The sequence below is a fragment of the Oncorhynchus kisutch genome, linkage group LG6 (genome assembly GCF_002021735.2).
Source record: "Oncorhynchus kisutch isolate 150728-3 linkage group LG6, Okis_V2, whole genome shotgun sequence".
Taxonomy (NCBI): domain Eukaryota; kingdom Metazoa; phylum Chordata; class Actinopteri; order Salmoniformes; family Salmonidae; genus Oncorhynchus; species Oncorhynchus kisutch.
In genome coordinates, this window is record NC_034179.2 from 42,602,343 (window position 1) to 42,625,783 (window position 23,441).

A 23,441-nucleotide genomic window follows, 5' to 3' on the forward strand; every position below is an offset into this window, starting at 1 on the left:
TATTACTATCAATGACAAATACATTTAAATGTTCACAATCTGTCAATCAATGGTGGTTCCATTTTGTGTGTCCTCATGCACATGTTGGACAATACGTGGTGGTTGTTGTATGTGCCTGGACTTGGTTTATAGATGAGTGGGAGGTGCTCCACCCACTTTTGCCAAACCTCTCTGATCGCTGCCAGCTTGTTTTGTTGACAGTGGCCTGGTCTTGTATCACGGTTGTCGAAGCGAAATCGCCCGTGACAACACGTGAAATATCTGGAGTGACATAGTGGCATGAAAAATTGCCCAACCAGACTCTGCATCCCATGAACTGGTGCTAGATTAGTTTCTGTACACACCAGCCAAAATCAAGAGACCCACGTATGCTTGGACGTCTGTCCGGTCTACCTCCTTCCAGTTGTCTTTGTAAATGCGTCTCCCCTCCAAGTTGGTCATGTTTATCACTATAGTTTCGATTGACTCTGTCAGGAATAGTTTTATGTCATCAACCCGGGATATGGCGTATCTCATTTGACCCTGGGGTCATCCTGATAATATTTTCAGCCGACAGCCAACCTCTCCTCTCAGGTGGGGATAAAGACCAGGACAAATTCCCATTCTTTGACAGGAATGTAACAGCAACCTCAGCAGGGCCCTCTTCCTCGTCACTGGGGTTGTCTCTCGGGTCTGGATCATATTCTGTGTGTCTTCAACTTCTGACACTTCCTCCTCTAATGCATCTTCACTGTCAGTTTCCTGGCCTCTGTCCTCCTCACCAGTGTCATGATCAAAGATATGATCAAGAACCTCACATACAGTATATCGTTTGGTCATTGTGCTGCCACAGAATTCATTGTGAGCAAGGCCTCAAAAAAGCTTTATATACCATAGCTGCAATAAAAGTTACTATCATTGAAACAATGTTGTGATTGTTTGTGAGAATGCCAACAGGTGTGGTTCCCGTGGAGGAACGATTCTATTGGGGAAAGGTCCCCGTGGGGGTTGCCATGGAAGCCAAGAAGGGGATGGAAGTGTGTGTTGTGTTTGTGTGTGTGTGTGCACGCTCAAACACATGCATGTGGGGGTCTGGGAGAAGAAGTGTGTCCATCTGATGAATGGGCATGTGCCTTAACTCAATTTTATACACTAATTGTAGTCTCACCCATTAAATTCTAATGACCGGTCATTTTTGACCGGGAACACCACAAGTGTACAAAATAAAACACCCCAAATCCTAATGTATTTTGTGTGTTCAGATGCCCTGTGTGGACAAAGTCCTTATGACAATCAGATTAAATGAACTATATTTTTCAGAGAGAACACTTGCAAATCAGGCCAATTCGACCGGAACACAACAGGAGGTTTAACCAAATGGCCACCAAGTCATTTACATTTACAAACCCCCCCCCCCATCCCCCTCCATTTGTTTTGTACACTGCTGTAATTCACATTTTATGATATTATCTAAGCATAGTCACTTCCCCCCTACCTACAATTACAAATGACCTCAACTAACCTGTACCCCCACACATTGACTCGGTACCGGTACCCCCTGATATAGCCTCCACATTGACTCGGTACCGGTACCCCCTGTATATAGCCTCCACATTGACTCGGTACCGGTACCCCCTGTATATAGCCTCCACATTGACTCGGTACCGGTACCCCCTGTATATAGCCTCCACATTGACTCGGTACCGGTACCCCCTGTATATAGCCTCCACATTGACTCGGTACCGGTACCCCCTTTATATAGCCTCCACATTGACTCGGTACCGGTACCCCCTGTATATAGCCTCCACATTGACTCGGTACCGGTACCCCCTGTATATAGCCTCCACATTGACTCGGTACCGGTACCCCTGTATATAGCCTCCACATTGACTCGGTACCGGTACCCCCTGTATATAGCCTCCACATTGACTCGGTACCGGTACCCCCTGTATATAGCCTCCACATTGACTCGGTACCGGTACCCCCTGTATATAGCCTCCACATTGACTCGGTACCGGTACCCCCTGTATATAGCCTCCACATTGACTCGGTACCGGTACCCCCTTTATATAGCCTCCACATTGACTCGGTACCGGTACCCCCTGTATATAGCCTCCACATTGACTCGGTACCGGTACCCCCTGTATATAGCCTCCACATTGACTCGGTACCGGTACCCCCTGTATATAGCCTCCACATTGACTCGGTACCGGTACCCCCTGTATATAAATCAAATTTCAAATCAAATGTATTTATAAAGCCCTTCGTACATCAGCTGATATCTCAAAGTGCTGTACAGAAACCCAGCCTAAAACCCCAAACAGCAAGCAATGCAGGTGTAGAAGCACGGTGGCTAGGAAAAACTCCCTAGAAAGGCCAATACCTAGGAAGAAACCTAGAGAGGAACCAGGCTATGTGGGGTGGCCAGTCCTCTTCTGGCTGTGCCGGGTGGAGATTATAACAGAACATGGCCAAGATGTTCAAATGTTCATAAATGACCAGCATGGTCGAATAATAATAAGGCAGAACAGTTGAAACTAGAGCAGCAGCACAGTCAGGTGGAAGTTGAAACTGGAGCAGCAGCATGGCCATAGCCTCCACATTGACTCGGTACCGGTACCCCCTGTATATAGCCTCCACATTGACTCGGTACCGGTACCCCCTGTATATAGCCTCCACATTGACTCGGTACCGGTACCCCCTGTATATAGCCTCATAATTTTTATTTTATTACTTTTGTATTTTCTTAACTCTTCTTGAATTGCACTTGTTGGTTAAGGGCTTGTAAGTAAGTAATTTCACAGTGACAAAGTTTCACTTGATGTATCTAATTATAGACAAGTTGACTAACAAGTAGCCTACCAAATGTCGGAAATTATAAGCAGAAACATTTAAATCAGACAAAAACAATCCTGCACTCCCTGTCCAAAAGAATGTCCACCGTGTCTGACTGTTCCTTACAGCGTATTTTCTATATTAGCAGGTAAGGGTCCGGTAAGGGTCCGGTAAGGGCCACAGATTTTCATTTTATAACATACAGTGCATTCGGAAACTATTCAGACCCTTATACTTTTTCCACATTTAGTTACTTTACAGCCTTATTCTAAAATGTATCAAATACATATTTTTATTCCTCAATCTGCACACAATGCCCCAAAATGCTGAAGCAAAGACAGGTTTTTAGAAATGTTTGCAAATGTATTAAAATACAAAACAGAAATACCTTATTTACATAAGTATTCAGAACCTTTGCTATGGGACTCGAAATTGAGCTCATGTACATGCTGTTTCCATTGACCATCCTTGAGATGTTTCTAAATCTCCATCATTCTTAAATGGAAGAAGTTGGGAACCACCAAGACTTTTCCTAGAGCTGGCCACCCAGCCAAACTGAGCAATCGGGGGAAAGGGCCATGGTCAGGGAGGTGACAAAGCTCCTTCACTCTGAAGGAGCTCCAGAGTTCCTCTGTGGAGATGGGATAATCTTCCAGAAGGACAACCATCTCTGCAGCACTCTACCAATCAGGCTTTGTGGTAGTGGCCAAACAGAAGCCACTCCTCTGTAAAAGGCACATGAGTTTGCCAAAAGGCACCTAAAGACTCTCAGACCATGAGAAACAAGATTCTCTGGTCTGATGAAACCAAGATTGAACTCTTTGACCTGAATGCCAAGCGTAACGTCTGGAGGAAACATGGCACCATCCCTACGGTGAAGCATGGTGGTTGCAGCATTCAGCTGTCTGGATGTTTTTCAGCTACAGGGACTGGGAGACTATTCAGGATCGATGGAAATATAAACAGAGCAAAGCACAGAGAGATCCTTGATGCAAACCTGCTCCAGAGCGATCAGGACCTTAGACTGGGGCAGCAGGGTAGCCTAGTGGTTAGAGCGTTGGACTAGTAACCGAAAGGTTGCAAGTTCAAATCCCCGAGCTGACAAGGTACAAATCTGTCGTTCTGCCCCTGAACAGGTAGTTAACCCACTGTTCCTAGGCCGTCATTGAAAATAAGAATTTGTTCTTAACTGACTTGCCTAGTAAAATAAAATAAATAAATAAATAAAAAAGACTGGTGCAAAGGTTCACCTTCCAACAGGACATCAACCCTAAGCATGCAGCCAAGACAACTCAGGAGTCGCTTCGAGCAAGTCCTTGTCCCCTAGTTTCCCAGTCAGAGCCCGAACTTAAACACGATCGAACATCTCTGGAAAGACCTGAAATTAGCTGTGCCGCAACACTCCCCATCAAACCTGACAGAGCTTGAGATCTGCATCGAAAAGTGGGAGAAACTCCCCAAATACAGGTGTGCCAAGCTTGTATCGTCATACCCAAGAAGACTTGAGGCTGTAATCGCTGCCAAGGCTGCTTCAACAAAGTAGTAAGTAAAGAGTCTGAATACTTATGTAAATGTGATATTTCAGCTTAAAAAAAAATAATAATCCAAAACCTGTTTTTGCTTTGTCATTATGAAGTATTGTGTGTAGATTGATTAGGGGAAAAGAATGATTTCATGCATTTTAGAATAAGGCTGTAACGTAGCAAAATGTGGAAAAAGTCAAGGGGTCTGAATACAAAAATGAATAATTTGACCAAATATTTAGGAAGAGGTAATCATTTCATGGAGTCTAAAGGAAAAAAAACATGGGAAAAGTGATAAGCAATAAAGGGTGCAGCAATTGCTAATAACCCATCCCATCCCATCTGTATGGTTTCCTAGAAACAAGTGTGGCACAACTTACCCCACCCTCCCCTAGTTATTTAGGTAACAGCTAGCCCTTTGTTGGTGCTGTTCACGAGACATAGCATGCATCCCAAGTGGCACCCTATTCCCTTTATAGTGCAGTACTTTTGTCCAAGGCCGATTTGGAACGTTGCTTCGAAACTGGCTTCAGTAAGAATGCCCCAGTGTGACGGCAGAGAGGTTGGAGAGGGCTTCTTGCCTGGCAGCAGACATGTTGCCCTATCGTACTCTCTTGAATTTTGGCGCTCAGTCCTGGGGGACTGTGGCCCAAATATATATCTACACACACACATAGCAGCCTCCCCCACCCAAAAACAGGGAAGGTGTATTGGGGATTAACCTCTTACCCCTGGTCGAGTGAGCACAGCCAGAGCAGGAACACCAATATAGGAGATGGGAATGGACCATGAAGCGAGGCACTATGTGAACACCCCAAAGAGGTGTGTGTGTCCACAGGCTGCTTTCCAAGGCTGAAACAGACCAGTGCTGCTTTTGGGGGAAGAGGGCTAGGGCGAAGGGGGGAGAGAGGGTGAAGAAAGATAGAAAGGGAGAGGGGGTGTGTGATAGCGTGATGGGAGAAGAAGGGGGTGGGTGTCGGAACATTTCAGTTGCTAAGTTGTATTTTAATACGGCCCCTCTTGACTTTAAATATGTCTCTTTCAATCAAACTAGCCTAGTAGGCCTGACGCATGGGGCTGACTGTTGGGGGGAGGAAATGCATGCAGGAGAGGGTGGAGGCCAAGCCAACCCCCATAAGCTACCCTCTCCTCCCTCCCTCTAACTCACTGTTACCAAGGAGCTGGTCCTTCGCACACACAAATTGTAAACTGTAGGCTACACATACACACACACCCAGGGTAATCAGTAACGTAACTTTTAGATTACCTAAACTCAGTAACGTAGTCTGATTACTTTCCGTTACTTTTGGATTACTTCACCCGTAAAACACACAACAAAAAAATATATATTACCAATTTATCAACATTTATTGATGTTTGAGCCACTAATCAGAGCCACATTAGAACACATCACAAAACATTGTGACAAAAAGGTATTTAGGCACTGCATATCTGCCTCTAACATTAATCCTTCACCCTGATCTTGTCCATTTACACCTATAAGATCTGATCACAGTCAGACCACAATGCGTCTTTTAATCATGTACACCTGTCTAAAAATGTGGGCACAAACACAATGTTCAGGACAAAGGACATATGTTAAAACCAGGTATAAGTAAGGCCTTGAGTAACACGGCAACATGGATGTTGCTAAACACTTATCCCACCGGACACCAGTACAAAAAAGTATGAAAATGTATACACTCACTACTTACTGTAAGTCGCTCTGAATAAGTGCGCATGCTAAATGACTAAAATGAGAAATAGAAATATGAAGATTTTTTTTTTTTTTACAACATGCACAGTATAATCACACATTTAGGACACCAAGTAGTTTTTTAAGTTCAAGCAAAAAAAGTGCAGCTAGGTGCAAAAACCCACATATCAGACATGTCATTGCAGTATGCCTATTCTGAAGCTAGCTTACTTAGATGATTGCTGTTGTATCGCAGCAAGAGGACATTCTCTAGATGAGCATCAGACATGCTGTTTCGCTGACAGGTAAACAGGTTTCCACCATAGCTGAAAAGGCACTCAACTGGGGCACTGGAGGTCACGTGTAGGGTTGTACTTCAGAAACAAGTTCCCGGACTACGGGGAACGATTTCAAGGATTCTAAAGACTTGTCTTTGTCTTCGAGGTACTTCCTCATCCTCTGCAGTGCCACTGGCCATTGTTGTTGCACCTCCGAACACAAAAAATTGTCTTCTGACTCATCAGACTCATTCTGAGCTCCCTCATCAACCTGCGTGTTCTCCATAGATCCTGCTTCTTAATGTGCTCTGCATCTCCTCTCTCTTTCCGGGGTTGAGCCAACACAGTCAAAACTTTGGCACGGTAGCAGTTGCCATTTTTGCCTCATGGGTGCTTAGCATAGATCCAAACCGGCGGTCTGTAGCCTCAATGACCGCAGTGATGAGAATGTCGCAAGAGGTATTTTCTCTGAGAGGTTAGACTTCAAGCTTAGGATTGTTGTGATATGAAAGCCAAGAGAACAATTCTTCTCTCCCTGAAGAAGATCAATAGAGAATGTGAGTGGCTCCTTGAGAAAAGCAATCTCACAAGGATGTCATTTTCTGCTCATACCCAGTTCTTCACCGATTTGCCCCAGCTGGTCATCTGTGAGGGCTATGGGTTTGGAGATGGCACGGTACTCTGAGCTCCATCTTGTCACACATGGCACAGTTACTTTCATGTTTGCAATGTCCTCTATTGGCTCTGAAGCTAATGTGGAATTGTGTGCTTTGTTCCAAATGCTGGAACATTTTGACATTGCACTTCGGTACAATTTTCGTGATGGACCTTGGGATGCAGCTTTGTCCACCTCATTGGTGGCGATGAGGTCGAAGGTGTGTGCCACACAATGTTGATGTAAAGGGAGAAAAAAGTTATTGCTCAACCTCCTCTTCAAGAATCGCACCCACATCATCAAACCTCACTCCATCATCCGTCTCATCTTGCTCCTCTTCATTTCCTTTGAACTCCCGGCATGTCTTCACAAAGTTGCTTCCATTGTCTATCAGGTGGCCCTCACTTTGTGCAGAATTTCAAAGTCTGCATTTTAACTTGGCAGCAGTCACATCGTAGGTATGACGTCCTCTCAGTCTCACACAAGCCAAAGCAGCTGACTTCCTCCCCAAGGTGTCCTCCTTGAGCCAGTGGCATGTCATGCCGAAGAAGCTTCTGTTATGGCCAGACCAGATATCTGTGGTGGTGCAGACTGACTACAGTCTGGAGTTTGGTGGATGGAGCTTCTTTCGTGGACTCAAATTCCCTTTCAATTCGTTGCATTAAATGATTTCTACACATGACCTTTCTCCCACCACTGATTAGTTCTACTAGCTTGCAGAATGAAGGCACCTCTACTAGTGAAAAGGGTTGCACATCCTCTATGACGAAGCCAAATACCAGGTGATTAACCCGGCTTTGTGGTGTGTGGTCCTCCTGGTTGTAGTTTTGCTTGTTTCAATGGTGTACAAAATGTCCCTTTTTGGCCATCTGTAGATGGCTGTGCATCTCTGCACTCCTCCATGTCACCTGGCTCACTTTTCCTGCTCAGGGTCGTCCATTGATTGGTATGCATCCTCTGAAAAAGCATCATGTAATTACTTAACTATGACACTACAGTATAAGTTAAATAACAGTAGTGAGCACCATGTTATTGTTCCCATTAAGGATTGTAGCTTTTCAACACTTTAGTCCACCCTTTTGAAACATATGTTTCACTTTCTACAGTCTGCCCCTGTCTGATAAACACAGAGCTGGGGTTGGAACATGTACATTTATTTTCTTAACTTCTTAAAGCATTGTTGGTTAAGGGCTTGTAAGTAAGCATTTCACTGTAAGGTCTACTACACCTGTTGTATTAAGGCGCATGTGACAAATACAATTTGATTTGACATGTAACCACTCACACAGGAAGAAAGCTGTGGATGCAAGGATGTCTATGGTGGTTTATATTGTTTGTCTAGAAATACTCAAATATAAAAACGAAACAATGGACTAATACAGTATTATACTTTGAGTTATGATTGAATAACACAGGCATTTATTTTTGTTGAAAAAAACAATTGAACCGCAGGAAAACTGCAGTGTGGCTTTATTGATTTGGGTAGCATGTTACTCTGAAACCATAGCTCGCTAACTAAGTTAGCAACAACCCTGAGAGTCAGCATCTTGTTATGTTGGGTTACAGAGTGCAACTAGCTTTCAAAAATTGGCTAGGCTATGTAGCCCAGTAAATCTCACCCAACTATCTACAACTGATTTATCGTAGTTAACAAATTATCACAATAGCATACTTGTTATGATATCTTTCTAACTACGGTAGCAAGCAACCAACAGAGCAACTTTAAGTGAGCAGCATACCACATAGTGTAGGAGAGTTGGCAAGCAAATTAGCAAACTAAACAGGCTAGCTAGAAATCTGACTAACTAGCTAGCTAGTACTCTCTGAAATCTCTGACCTATGCTGGAACATTGGTAACATTGTGAAGACAACCTGTGTCTCTAGAGACTAGCTAAGCAAGCTAACACGCCACACCTGCCAATCGTCATCCTTACCTCCAAGTGTTTCTTCAGTTTGGAAGTGGAGTGTCTGGATGTCGACAGCAGCTTTACTGTGGGCAAACATAGTTTGCATTGAACTGTAACATTCCTTCCCTTTTCTTCTTTGAACACAAATTGTTCTTTGAAACGCCATCCAAAAAATGCACTGCGTTGGCGCGCCATAACTTTGTCTTTTTTGACCGTGTATGTTGCTCAGGCGGGAAGATCAAAGTAGCACTTTTTCAGTTGACTGAAGCTAATATGAAAGGTAATTAAGAAAAAAGGGAATTGTTTCATGAACATTGTTTTCCAGCAAACAACCCTTTATAATCTTATAAGTAATCATCTAGTTTTTCAAAAGTATCTGTAATCTGATTATAATATTTTTGCTGGTAACGTAACGGAGAACCACAGATAGGCTGACACCTTCAATCAAGACAAGTTTGGTCTTGAATAACTTGTGCACCTAGAATGGACAGGACTTGTGGACAATGCAATCAATACATATAGGAACATCTTATTTTACTACTATTACAGTTTTTTTGTAATCCGTTACTCCCCAACCCTGCACACACTTTTACATGTACACATAGACATACACAGGCAAGGTTTCTCTCTCTCTCTCTCTCTCTCTCTCTCTCTCTCTCTCTCTCTCTCTCTCTCTCTGTCTCTCTCTCTCTGTGTCTCTCTCTACATTTACATTATAGTCATTTTAGTCATTTATCCAGAGCAATTTACAGTTCCTTCATCCTAAGGTAGCTAGGTCAGTCAACAACATATCACGGTTATAATAAGCAACAACAAGACAAGTGTGAGTGTTAGTGCAAGAAAGGAAAGGTTGTCTCTCGCTCTCTCTCTCTCCACCCCCAGAACACCTTACTCCCCCTGATAATGAGGGCCTGCAGGTCACAGTCACCCTCCACATTGACCCGAGCAGACGACACACACTCATTTATAACTCCAATTTGTCGCCCTGACAGGTCCGGGTGTGAAAGGCTGCTGGGAGGCCGAGGCACGGGCGTTTATTAACACTTAGAAAGCCCTAAAATGTTGCACCTTGACAGCTCACCTCACCACCTATGGGACGTGTTTTCATGAGATGCCCCGGACAAAGCTGATGAGTTTTGAGATGCTGTAAAGGACTGTAATGCTTTCTGTCATGCATCCATTCTACATTTACATTGTAGTTATCCAGAGCAATTTACAGTTAGTGCATTCATCTTGGCATAGTCGGTACACTTTTCCTCAACAAAGTAGTTATCAGCAAAGTCAGAGCTAGGGGGGGGGGAGAGACAGAGACAAGGAAACAGGAATGTTTTTTTGTGTGTGGGGGGGGGGATTTTTTTAAGGTACTCTTTGAAAAGGTAGGATTTTAGGTGCTTTCGGAAGATGGGTAGGGACTCTGCTGTCCTAGCTGTCACCACCTGGGTGTCATAAGGGGGGGGGGAGAAAAGTAGTGGTTGGAAAATGGGTAGTGGCTGGACAATAGACATGACAGGAAACCTGATTTGTAAACAGTATTACCTCGTATAGCTACCCAAATGGAAACACGTATTTATCAAACATGCAAATGCTGTGTTTCACACATTGTCTCATCTTCTGTCCAGTAATAAAACATTTAAAAAAAACATGTATCATATGCATGGCGGTGTGTCAGAACTCCCCTCAACCTGGTGGGTCCTGTGCGTTTTCTCTGTCATAAAGGAAATCATTTTTCATGCCCCGTCACCGCCGGGGTGGGGCCAGCTGCCTTTCATCCATCAGCCGCCAAAAGGTTGGTGTTTGGGGGTCTGTGAGGGTAAGGGGAGGAATCCCCAGCTGTTGTGTGTTAACTGGACTCAGCTGACGGGCCTAACCAGGGGAGACAGCGTCTAAATGAGTGGCTCGACAAGGAAAAACACGCACCACAAAAAAAGAGGGGGATAAAATGAGGAGAAATGAGGGAAGGAGAGAAGTAAATGCACCATCAGGGTCCTGTGGCTGGGGGGGATGGACCATCCTGGACTGGACTGATCCCCCCCAGCTTCCCCTCCTCCCCCTTCTCATTTCCCTATCGTCCCCAAGGCAATATCTGTCTGGGTCCTTCAGTACTTGCCTCAACATAGCAGCCCCAGCCTTCCCTGCCTCCATCAACCAGTCTCATTATCCAGAGTGGGTCCTTCCTTTATCCCTATTGGGAATTTGGAGATGATGAAACGTCCAGGGGAGAGCGTCGAGGGAGGTGTGTGCGTGCGTGCGTGTGTGTGAGGGGTCTCTGGGTGGGACAGATGTCCAAGCCACACGTGCCTTTAAGCTCCAAACAAGCCCCCCCTACACATACACACACACCTCCCCCTCAAAGCACCCGTCCAGCTCATGCCACCAATCCCACCCAACACACACACACTCACACACATGCACACTCCATGACAGCTGTGGTCCTAGCAGTAGACAGGGATATCTGTCTGCATCCCAACACTAATAGCCCCTCCATTATGAGGGGTAACTAGAGATTGTCTGTCCCGTAGGTACACACACACACATGCGCATACACACACACAATCTGACAGACACTTCTGCAAGCAGGAGCAGCATATGGCTATCAGGTTTCATACCAAATGCCATTGATTATTTAGTTTCCAAAAATGTCATTTATTTCTGCACAATGCATGCCATTTCAGTGTATAGCCTACCAAATTCTTACCTGGTCTACCTTATGAACCCATGTTGACATAGACTATCTGCCATGTTGAGTAGATTTGTTGAACCAATAAGGCAATTTTACAAGAACCAAATATTTTTTATTTTACCTTTATTTAACTAGGCAAGTCAGTTAAGAACATTTTTTAATATATATAATATATATAGAGAGAGATATAATACATGTATAATATGAGAGAGAGAGAGAGAGAGAGAGAGAGAGAGAGAGAGAGAGAGAGAGAGAGAGAGAGAGAGAGAGAGAGAGAGAGAGAGAGAGAGAGAGAGAGAGAGAGAGAGAGAGAGAGAGAGAGAGAGAGAGAGAGAGAGAGAGAGAGAGAGAGAGAGAGAGAGAGAGAGAGAGAGAGAGAGAGAGAGAGAGAGAGAGAGAGAGAGAGAGAGAGAGAGAGAGAGAGAGAGAGAGAGAGAGAGAGAGAAACCTTGCCTGTGTATGTCTATGTGTACATGTAAAAGTGTGTGCAGGGTTGGGGAGTAGCGGAGAGATATTGTAATCAGATTACCGATACTTTAGAAGAAGTAGATAATTACTTTTAGGATTACTTTCAAATTTAGAAGGGATGTTTGCGGGGGATTTTTTTTTTCATGAAACAGAGCCAGAACAATAAAAAATGTGTTACTGTCCCAATACTTTTGTAGCTCACTGTATAACACCCCACCCAACAGACTGTCACGATGCGTAACACGGCTAACTAAGCTTATCATCACACAAAGCTGTACAATATTACAGATAGTCATGCTAATGTTTGGTGTTTGCGCTAGTGCAAAATGGACTCCCATTCACTCCTTGAAGGAGAGCTCTCCTTGTCTCAGAATACACAGGGTGCTGCTCAAAGAGCGAAGAGACATGAGAAAGGAGTTAGCTGTTCCTTAAAAGGTCACTCTAAAACCCGACAAAACTCAAGGAACATTATATATTATGAGGTTTAAATGGCTCAGCTTCAAAATGTTAGTGATCAATTTAGTGATACCTGAGCCCTACTAGTTATTGATGAAAAAACAGGCACTACCCACCCTAACCCGATGTATAACGTCGGGGCCCGTCAGGCTCGCAACGGGTAGCAGAGCTCTAATGTCACTCAATGTGTGTATGTGTGGCTGCATGTGTATTTGTGTCTATTTGTGAATTTACAGGCTAATCCTAGTGAAAGTGTTGGGGCCAGGAACCAATGGGGCCCCCATGGAGAGGCCCCCTAAGGCCTACCATCTGCACACCACCCCCAGTCCCACCCACCAACAATCACTTTTATTGATCACCAATTCGGGGACTCCTCCAAGACACTCAATCCCCCCACCCCCTATACATCTGCCTATGCATCTGGTTTCCGAGACAAAATAAACATATATCTCCCTCTTAGAGAAAACAGACATGCAAACCATAAGGCCATATAGACTGGGTTTCATGTCTGAAAAATATGTCAAAGATGACATTGTGACATTCTTGAGGGGTGGAGAGCCTAGGCCTATTTAATTCAACACATAAGAGATGAGGCAAAGATTGCGTACATTGACCTTTTCATTATAGGCACCGACCGGTTTCATTGAATGTCAAACACACCCCATCGATACAGCACAGGAGACGGAGGCTTAGACGGCTATGAATAAACTATGACTTTATGTATATCCAGAGTCGTATAACGTATTAGGATTTGAATCTCCCATTTGGAATCGTATCAGGGGTCTGGGGGGCTTGTTAAAGTGTGTGTGAGGATATTATGTTTTGCTGGTTCCAAATCAGATCAATGCTTGAGGATGATAAAACGCAGTGATTAGTGTGTGTGGAGCCCTCAATAACCCGTCTCCTGTGTGTGTGTGTGTGTGTGTGTGTGTGTGTGTGTGTGTGTAACAGATTGCCTCATATCAGCTTGAGATGCAAGTGGACAGATTGTCAGATGACCGCCTCAAACCCCCACACAACAGAGCCTGAACACTCACTCTCTCTCTCACCCTCGGTCCCCACCAGCCTAAGACCATCCCTCAATCTCTGTCTCTCTCCATCATCTATTTGAATATTTATTAATGAGTAGGGCTAGGGCTGGGCGATATGGCCAAAATCTCATATCCCGATATAGGTAATTTCATATCCCGATAAACGATACATATCACAATATAGCACCTTTTCTGTAAATTCAATTTATATAGAATGACCACATGTAAAGGCCTATTTCTTATTACAGTTTGAATTATACTCAACAAACTTTATTTTATTTTACCTTTATTTAACTAGGCAAGTCAGTTAAGAACAAATTCTTATTTTCAATGACGGCCTAGGTGGGTTAACTGCCTTGTTCAGGGGCAGAACGACAGATCTGTACCTTGTCAGCTCGGGGGTTTGAACTTGCAACCTTCCGGTTACTAGTCCAACGCTCTAACCACTAGGCTACCCTGCCACCCCTGAATGAAAAGGTACTTACTCATATTTGATTATTTATTTTATTGAGAACCTGTGCAAATTTTCAATTAAGCATGTAACAAAATCGAAAATATGAATGTACAAAATCTTAAAAAGGTAAATAGAAAACACTTCAACTATAGTTGCAAACAAAATAAATATAGGCCTAAAATATATATATATATATATTTGGTGGCTTGCCTGTTTTCGCATATTATTTTGGCATTAATACGTGTCACAAATCAATTTGCATTTGGTACCTTGGGTCGAGTGTTTGCACCAACTCACGAAACCTCTGTTTCTCGACTGTGTAAATTGGGGCCATGTCTTTACAGATGTAAGTTGTAATGGCAGCTGTTATCTCCTTCCATCTTCCTGATTCTTTGCCATATGGTGTGCCGCGGGCAAAAGCCTCTTGCAACGTCTGAGTCGGGTGTTTGTTTTGAGCACTCGACTGTACTTTTTTGGGTCTCATCCGTCGTCTCTCTCCGTACTGTTTCACATGATTCTTGCGTAGGTGGTAAGAGGTTAGTGGTGTTTGAGCCTGTTGTTGGGACTGGCCTGCGGCATATTTTGCAGTGAACAGTTTTCTGGTCCGTGTCAGACTTTTTATACCCAAACCAAGTCCATGCGACCAAAGTTGCCCCTCTTTTAGGTACCAGCTCCGTGTCTCCGTGCTCTGTGTCATGTTCACTCTTCCATGTTTGTTTGTGTTGCAAATTTCCTTCCACATGGCATGTGTGGAAGAACGTAAAGCGTTGTCCAATTGACGAAAAAGATTGCCGTAAAGAGTGTGATTTGCGACACAAGGAAATAAACGATAGAGCACAATATGAAAAGCTATAGGTTTTTCTATGGTCACATGATATATATATCGTCATATCGCCCAGCCCTAGGGCTGCTGAAAATGACTTGTCAGGAGGAAAAAACACACACAAGCATCTTCCTGAACATCTGGTGAATGTGATGAACATTTGATGATACCGATAAAGTAGATTTTTAATTAAAAGTGAGCCGCCTGCCTGCCTCGAGCATTTATGTCAAATCATGAGCACAAACAATGCACTGATATATTAGCAAGGACCTGACATTGAATAGTGTCGTTGTAGTCGGGGCATATTGTAAGTGTGACACATTGCAAAGAGTCATTCGCCGGTCACTGGTGAAGAGATTGATATTATAAATACACAATGTTGATATTGTTGATTTTGTTTATATGCGCAACTTCTTTTCTTTGTTTGATTCAATGTAATAGATATGTTTGCAAGTAGATGACAGAGTGGTAAGCTTAGACTTGTATTTTGTCATTTTGTATGACAACTGTATTTGTCATTAGCGTACACAAACAGCTACATTGGATGAGAGACGCACGTTGACAGCTAACTCAAGCAGCTGTGCCTTGTGATTGTTGACTGTAAAAGAGCTAGCTCACACAGAAAAGGCGATAGATGGTGATAGATGGAATGGGGTTTCCTTCATTAGGGTCTACCTTTCTCATACAGTCCATTAGTGTGTTTTATTTATAAGCAATGCTTGTGTGTATCTGTGTGTGTGTGTTTTTTTTTTTTTACATATCTGTGTCTATGTGTGTGTGCATGTCTCTCGGCTTGTGTGGTGTGTCCCGCTCTGTGTGTCCCTGTGTGTGTGTTTCCCCCTCCTAATTGAAGTGGACCGTGCAGGCCCTGCGGTAAGGATTATACCTGGCTTTGTTGAGAGGCTTCCCCCAAGGGGGCGTCAGTACTGGCGGGTCAAGGGTCATCTGCTTAATCTTGCCCCACAGGGGCTTTATGGGTAATTGTCAGTGCTTAATCAAGTTTCTGTGGAGCCCTCTTCTCTCAAAGCTGCTGGTTTATGGGCCCTGGACAAAAGTAGTGCACTAAATAGGCAATAGTCTTCCATTTGGGATGCATCCAGTGAAGCCAAGACAAGGAAGGAGAGCGAAGAGAGGAATCCAAGGAACTAGGAGCAGGGTGTGACAGGTCAACTCAAGCTTTCCCTAACCTTGTGGCACTCCAATCCGGACCCGGGAAGTAGCAAGCTCAGTAGGTTCCCCCAAACCACATGCTGTGAATGGATGGGTCCCTAAGTAGTTTTGGTGGTGCACTGTTTTGGTCTGGGTTAATGATGTTTGGGTAAAGGTTGATATGATGTTGGGATAAGGCCAGGGGCTGTGTGTGTGGTGTGAGCGGTTAAACACCAGCCTCGACAGTTAATTCACAGTTTATTCACCCCAGAAAACCTCTCTTCTAGCATATATCTCTGTGGCACTGTTGGGTGAAAATAAAACACATCCCCAATTCTCTCTCAATCTGACACTTCAATCTGGTATTACCTTGCTTATAAACAAAACACGCTGATGTATGTAGACACACACACACGCACACACCCACACACACACACACTCGAGAAGGGACGCCACGCTATCTTGACATTTGGAGAAATGATCACAAACGTAAGCGATGAGAGGGCCCCATTGACAGAGATAGGGAGTCCTCATAAGGGAGGTAACCCATCATCAGTATAGATAAAGAATGTCCTCATAAGGGAGGTTAGCCATGACATAGATAGGGAGTGTCCCCATAAGGATGGTTATGGTAATGTGCTCAGGTTTTGTTGGCTTTTCTCATCCTTCATTATAGGAGCGAGTTGTCATTAATCAGATTAAGTTCAGATCCACCCTGCTGGGGTGACATTGCGGGGACATTAGTGGCTAAATTACAGTGTTAATGACCAGCACAACCCCCCAGGGTAAGCACATACACTCACACGCATGTATAAGTACACACACACAGATTGGTCCCTTAAAGATCTGTAGATTGAGTTTGAGACGAATTCATTACTGTAAAACAAGGCAGTTGCAGGGTACTGAATTGGGACCTACCATCACTCTCTATTCAATCAGTTGCAGGGTACTGAATTGGGACCTACCATCACTCTCTATTCAATCAGTTGCAGGGTACTGAATTGGGACCTACCGTTACTCTCTATTCAATCAGTTGCAGGGTACTGAATTGGGGCCTACCATCACTCTCTATTCAATCAGTTGCAGGGTACTGAATTGGGACCTACCGTCACTCTCTATTCAATCAGTTGCAGGGTACTGAATTGGGACCTACCATCACTCTCTATTCAATCAGTTGCAGGGTACTGAATTGGGACCTACCGTCACTCTCTATTCAATCAGTTGCAGGGTACTGAATTGGGGCCTACCATCACTCTCTATTCAATCAGTTGCAGGGTACTGAATTGGGGCCTACCGTCACTCTATTCAATCAGTTGCAGGGTACTGAATTGGGGCCTACCGTCACTCTCTATTCAATCAGTTGCCGGTTACTGAAATGGGACACACCTGTGAACTGTTTTCAACACTAGTGTTTTCCTTGTCTAATAGTGAGAAATAACAGTCACCACCTCTGTCCCTGGTAGAGTGTTCAGCAATTAGGCTAGTGTTAATTAGTCTCACTCACACTAAGTGAGAAAGGAGGAAAAACAGGTATTCTCAGTTCGCTAAGGGATAGTGATGCTTTTTGGAGTGTTTCTTTAAGAGTTTAAATCTGAATATCTGAATAGTATCTGTGTGTGTCTGTATCTGTGTGTATAATAATTGAGCGCAGTTGCAATTAATGCCTTCCAACTTGTCTTCCATTTTTTGGAGGAACACTTTTTGGATGGAAATCTTTCCTCTGATCATTTTACTGGCAGATTTGACTGCTCCACACTTTCCATACTCATGGGAGAAGGTTCAGTGTGGACGTAGTGAGAATGTCTACGCATTGATATCATTTCTGAATATTACTAATCAGGTCATCATAACGTATGCAACACATTCACCCCCATGACTCTCTCACACATCAATAAATCATCTACCAGCCTTGATGTCCCAATCTCAAATTCACACATATTTTCAAAGATGAGTGTGCGAATTTGTGTTGAAAGCTGCGTAACTTTAGAAAGTGAAGAAACCCCCTATTTTCACAAATTTCCCATCAGCTAACTGTGGGACAGAAGCTGACGTGAAAGCACATTTTTTGGCAAGGTCCATTTTTACAAAAATAGGGTAAAGGGGTGATATTTGAGATGGAAAGGAGCCTGGGGTTAGACAGTGATCCCTCTCATAGTTTCAGGTACACCCCACCCGCCCACCCCTCCAAATCCCTAGTGGCTTAGGCCAGGCTGCTAGCTCGAAGGCAAGTGTAGCTTTGGCCTCTTTAGGTAGGCCACTGTATGTCAAGATCTCATCTGGGAGCAACAAAAGCCTGGATCACACCTGAAACCTGATAGTGACTCAAAAAGAGAAGGAGAGAAAGAACAAGGAGAGAGAGAGAGAAAGAAAATGCCTTCAGGTAGCGACCGCAAGCAGGAGGCTTAAGAGAGATGAGAGGAGAAAGAGGGATGAGGGGAACGAAGGATCGGCGGGGTGACTGACCGAAGACACCTTTCAGGCAGATCATTCATGCATTATTAATAGGTGGATAGAGAATATGAGAGCGAGAGAGAGGGAGAGCAGTGATGTGTTGTGTGGTTGGTGTCTGAGTAGGCACTGGCGATTATCAATGCGAGATGTACTCACAACTAAACCTTGATGAAGCCCAAGTTCACCGTACAATAGATAGCTCCAACACCCAGAGTGACATAGGCTAGAAAATCTTTTTAAAAAAACCCAATGTAACCAGCGTACACAGCTATAGCCTCCGATAGCGGCATATTTCATATCAACCGACAAAATGACACACTACTCAACCCAGCTCAGCCTAAGACCGATGTAGCATCCACAGATACACTCAATAGGGGGCACTAAAAGTTCAGTATATATACGTATTTAATATCGAAAAGTTTGAAAAGCAAACGCCTTAGCCTTTCACAATGCATTTACAGTTATTCCAAAGCACCACACACACACACACACACACACACACACACACACACACACACACACACACACACACACACACACACACACACACACACACACACACACACACGCACGCACACACACACACACACACACACAATAATATTATTATTATGTGAAATATTATTACACACAAATATATACAGTTGAAGTGGGAAGTTTACATACACCTTAGCCAAATACATTTAAATTCTGTTTTTCACAATTCCTGACATTTAATCCTAGTACAAATTCCCTGTCTTAGATCAGTTAGGATTACCACTTTATTTTAAGAGTGTGAAATGTCAGAATAATAGTAGAGAGAACGATTTATTTCAGCTTTTATTTCTTTCATCACATTCCCAGTGGGTCAGAAGTTTACATACACTCAATTAGTATTTGGTAGTATTGCCTTTAAATTGTTTAACTTGGGTCAAACGTTTCGGGTAGCCTTCCACAAGCTTTCCACAATAAGTTGGGTGAATGTTGGCCCAGTCAGGTTTGTAGGCATCTTTGCGCGCACATGCTTTTTCAGTTCTGTCCACAAATTTGTTGCCCACAGTTCTGCTCACAATAGGATTGATGTCAGGGCTTTGTGATGGCCACTCCAATACCTTGATTTTGTTGTCCTTAAGCCAAAATTGCCACAATTTTGGAAGTATGCATTGTCCATTTGGAAGACTCATTTGTGACCAAGCTTTAACTTCCTGACTGATGTCTTGAGATGTTGCTTCAACATATCCACATAATTTTCCTTCCTCATGATGCCAACAACTTTGTGAAGAGCACCCGTTCCTCCTGCAGCAAAGCACCCCGACAACATGATGCTGCCTCCCCTGTGCTTCACGGTTGGGAAGGTGTTCTTCAGCTTGCAAGCCTCCCCCTTTTTCCTCCAAACATAACGATGGTTATTATTGCCAAACAGTTTTATTTTTATTTCATCAGACCAGAGGACATTTCTTCAAAAAGTATGCTCTTTGTCCCCCCATGTGCAGGTTACGTCGATATAGGACTCGTTTTACTGTGGATATAGATACTTTTTGTACCGGTTTCCTCCAGCATCTTCACAAGGTCCTTTGATGTCGTTCTGGGATTGATTTGCACTTTTCGCACCAAAGTACGTTCATCTCTCGGAGACAGAACGCATCTCCTTCCTGAGCAGTATTTTGGCTGCGTGGTCCCATGGTGTTTATACTTGCATAATATTTTTTGTACAGCAGAACTTGGTACCATCAGGTGTTTGGAAATTACTCCCAAGGATGAACCAGACTTGTGGAGGTCTACAATTTGTTTTCCTGAGGTCTTGGCTGATTTCTTTTGATTTTCCCAAAGAAGCACTGAGTTTGAACTTAGGCCTTGAAATACATCCACAGGTGCAACTCCAATTCACTCAAATGATGTCAATTGGCCTATCAGAAGCTTCTAAAGCCATGACATCCTTTTCTGGAATCTCCACGCTGTTTAAAGGCACAGTCAACTGAGTGGATGTAACTTCTGACCCACTGGAATTGTGAAATAATCTGTCTGTAAACAATTGTTAAAGTAGATGTCTTAACTGACTTGCCAAGACTATAGTTTGCTAACAAGACATTTGTGGAGTGATTGAAAAATGAGTTTTAATGACTCGAACCTCAATGTTTGTAAACGTCTGATTTCAACTATATATTATAATTAAGGTTCTAACATAATTTTCACATCAACAATCGAAATGACTGAAAATTCAGTTTAAAACGTCAAAATATTGTCTCATCAAAACAAAATTCTAGCTTTATAAATCAAATGCATCAAAGGGATGTTGTGTATTTTCATGTTCAGTTAAACAATAGCCTAACCCGCAAATTGCAAAGGAAATGGAAATGAATTAGGCCTACCTTAACTTTTAAATGAAGTCCATTTGTCTGTCCTTCAGGCTGAACCTCTCAGTGTGACAGCATTTCATGGCCAAGGATGACACTTTTTTTAAACCTTTATTTAACTAGGCAAGTCAGATAACAACAAATTCTTATTTTACAAATCGGCCTACCCCAGCCAAACCCTATCCTAACCTGGATGACGTTGGGTGAATTGTGCGCCGCCCTATGGGAATTCCGATCATAGCCAGTTGTGATACAGCCCGGGATCAAACCAGGGTCTGTAGTGACACCTCTGGCACTGAGATGCAGTGCATTAGACCGCTGTGCCACTCAGGAGCCCTAAAATGATCAAATCTGGCTTCCATTTGAACACTGATAAGGTCCAAAATACTGTAAAACATTCCTCTCCTCTCTGATTGGCTGTGTGCCAGGCTGCTTTGTCAGGGCGAGTATGGTACATTAGATCGGGCGATTTTCTGTCCCTTCCTCTGATGGTCAGGAAGTGCAGGTGTTAGTCTCCCTCTCTGAATTATACCAAGTTATCCTTGAAAATACAACTTGAAAACGTTTGGGGTGCAGTACAGTGTACATTTGTCCTTTTTCTAGCTAGCTTCAATAATTTCAAGGGATGCGGGCGCCAAATGATGTAGACACGGCCAAATGAACAGAGCTTACCCACACACGCAATACACATGCACAAAATATGAAATTGGCTCAATGCAACAAATGAAGCTAGGCAAAGCAGCGAGGTATATGCTGTTCATTGACAGTGACTGGAATCAGGAACGGCTGTGAATGCCCGCAGGTTTTGAATGGATTTGAATTGATGGGAAGGAAGGCATGAATACCCTAACACGTTTTGATGCAGTTATAGCACATTTTGAGATTTTGAGCATAAAATAACCTTGAAAGAAAACAGATAAAAAATGATGAAACAGCTTTTCATAACAGCTTTTCTTATTATATTATCACAGGGTAAGCACTGCCACTATATGAAAGACAGTGTCTTGTTTTGTTGTTCGCATGAGACCAAATTATGATTGGCCTCCGCAGGCCTCTCAGTGAGATGGTTATTCAGCTCTTCATGTGATTGGCTGACACACTCACACATTGTTGACATGAGGGTTGAAGTTACCCCTAAGCACTGATCCAAGGTCATATACTCCCGTTTTTACTCCCAATGGTTAAAGTTGGGACTAACAGATGATAAGATGACTCTAGATCTGTCATTAAGGGCAACTTCTACTCAAAGCACTGAAACTACCTAGAACTCTGTCCAAACGTCTCCAATCACTAGCCACTTGTGGCCTAAGTGAAATACGAACAAATACCAACTCCACTATCCTCATAGTTATTTTTAACACACTAATACAGGCTACTGCCATTTTCCAACAGACTCCATTCAGTTTAATCCATATCATCAGCAGCCTGGCATTAGAGTATATTGGATCGAGTCCAGAGCAATATCCCTTCTCCTCATAAACTTTATCCTCACGGAAACTTTATCCTCTGGTGCTAGCTTAAGGGCATAGCCAGGCACCAATTGGATAGTGGCAGAGTGAAATAACGATTGAATGCGGGTCAATTCGGAGAGATATGGAAGGAGAGCAGCAGACTACACTAATGGAAGTGGCAAAGAGGTACAGAAGAATCTGATAAAGAGTCATTCAATGGGAATACAGATTGAGGGAAGAAGAAGGGTTGATGGTTGATTACATCTGGCCTGTAGGTGTGGTTTGATAGAGGGTGGTTGGTTATTATTGGTAGAGTTGATGTTGTTGGTGTGCGTGGTTGTATGTGTGTGCAGGTGTGTTTGTGAGTGTTCGTATTTCTATAAGCTTTTGTCTTATGCTCTGTGTGCAAGTGTGTGTACATGTTTGTCTCTTTTGTATGTTCTGTAAGTGTTTGTATTTCTGTCTCATGCATATGGATGTGTGTGTGTCTGGGGAGTGTGTTAGGCCGATTGAATAATTCATCCACCTTGTGTCAGAAAGGAGCCTGTCCATTATTGATGAGCCGCTATGCCATAGGCACATGCGCGCGCACTCACACACACACACACACACACACACACACACACACACACACACACACACACACACACACACACACACACACACACACACACACACACACACACACACACACACACACACACACACACACACACACACACACACTCACACACACATATATACACACACACACACACACTCAGGACACTGAGTAAATGAAGACCATAGGGAGGCAACACGCACACACACACATGCACACACACACACTCAGGACACTGAGTCAATGAAGACCATAGGAAGGCAACACACACACCAATTTTTTAAATCACAAGTCATATCATTATTATCCCAGTATTGAGGGGCTTTGGGTCATTCAACTAAATCATACACTGAGAGCCGCTCCTGCGTGTTGAATTTCATCTATTTTGCATTCACCCTTTTTTTTTACCTAGACTTGATAGCGGAGACAGCACAAAGCTTTATGGCATACAGGTCGTACTTACACATGAAACTTAGACTACATTATAATGCATTCATGCAGCCACCCTGCACAGTGAAAGATGTGGTAGACTACCCTAACTTACGATTTCTGATGTGGACTTTCAAGATATCTTTGTGACTCTCCCTTACAAAGGGAAAAGCAGAGCTATTATGATCTTGCTATTACCACTCCAATTGTATTACATCAACACGAAGTGCTTAGGGGGTTAG

At 43.4% G+C, this 23,441-nt stretch overlaps 1 protein-coding gene across 4 annotated transcripts in view; it reads left to right on the top strand.

Annotated features, from left to right (window-relative positions):
* The window catches only part of LOC109892866 (roundabout homolog 2), a 131,335-nt gene that overhangs the window by 37,295 nt on the left and 70,599 nt on the right, over nucleotides 1–23,441 (top strand). The window lies entirely within an intron of this gene.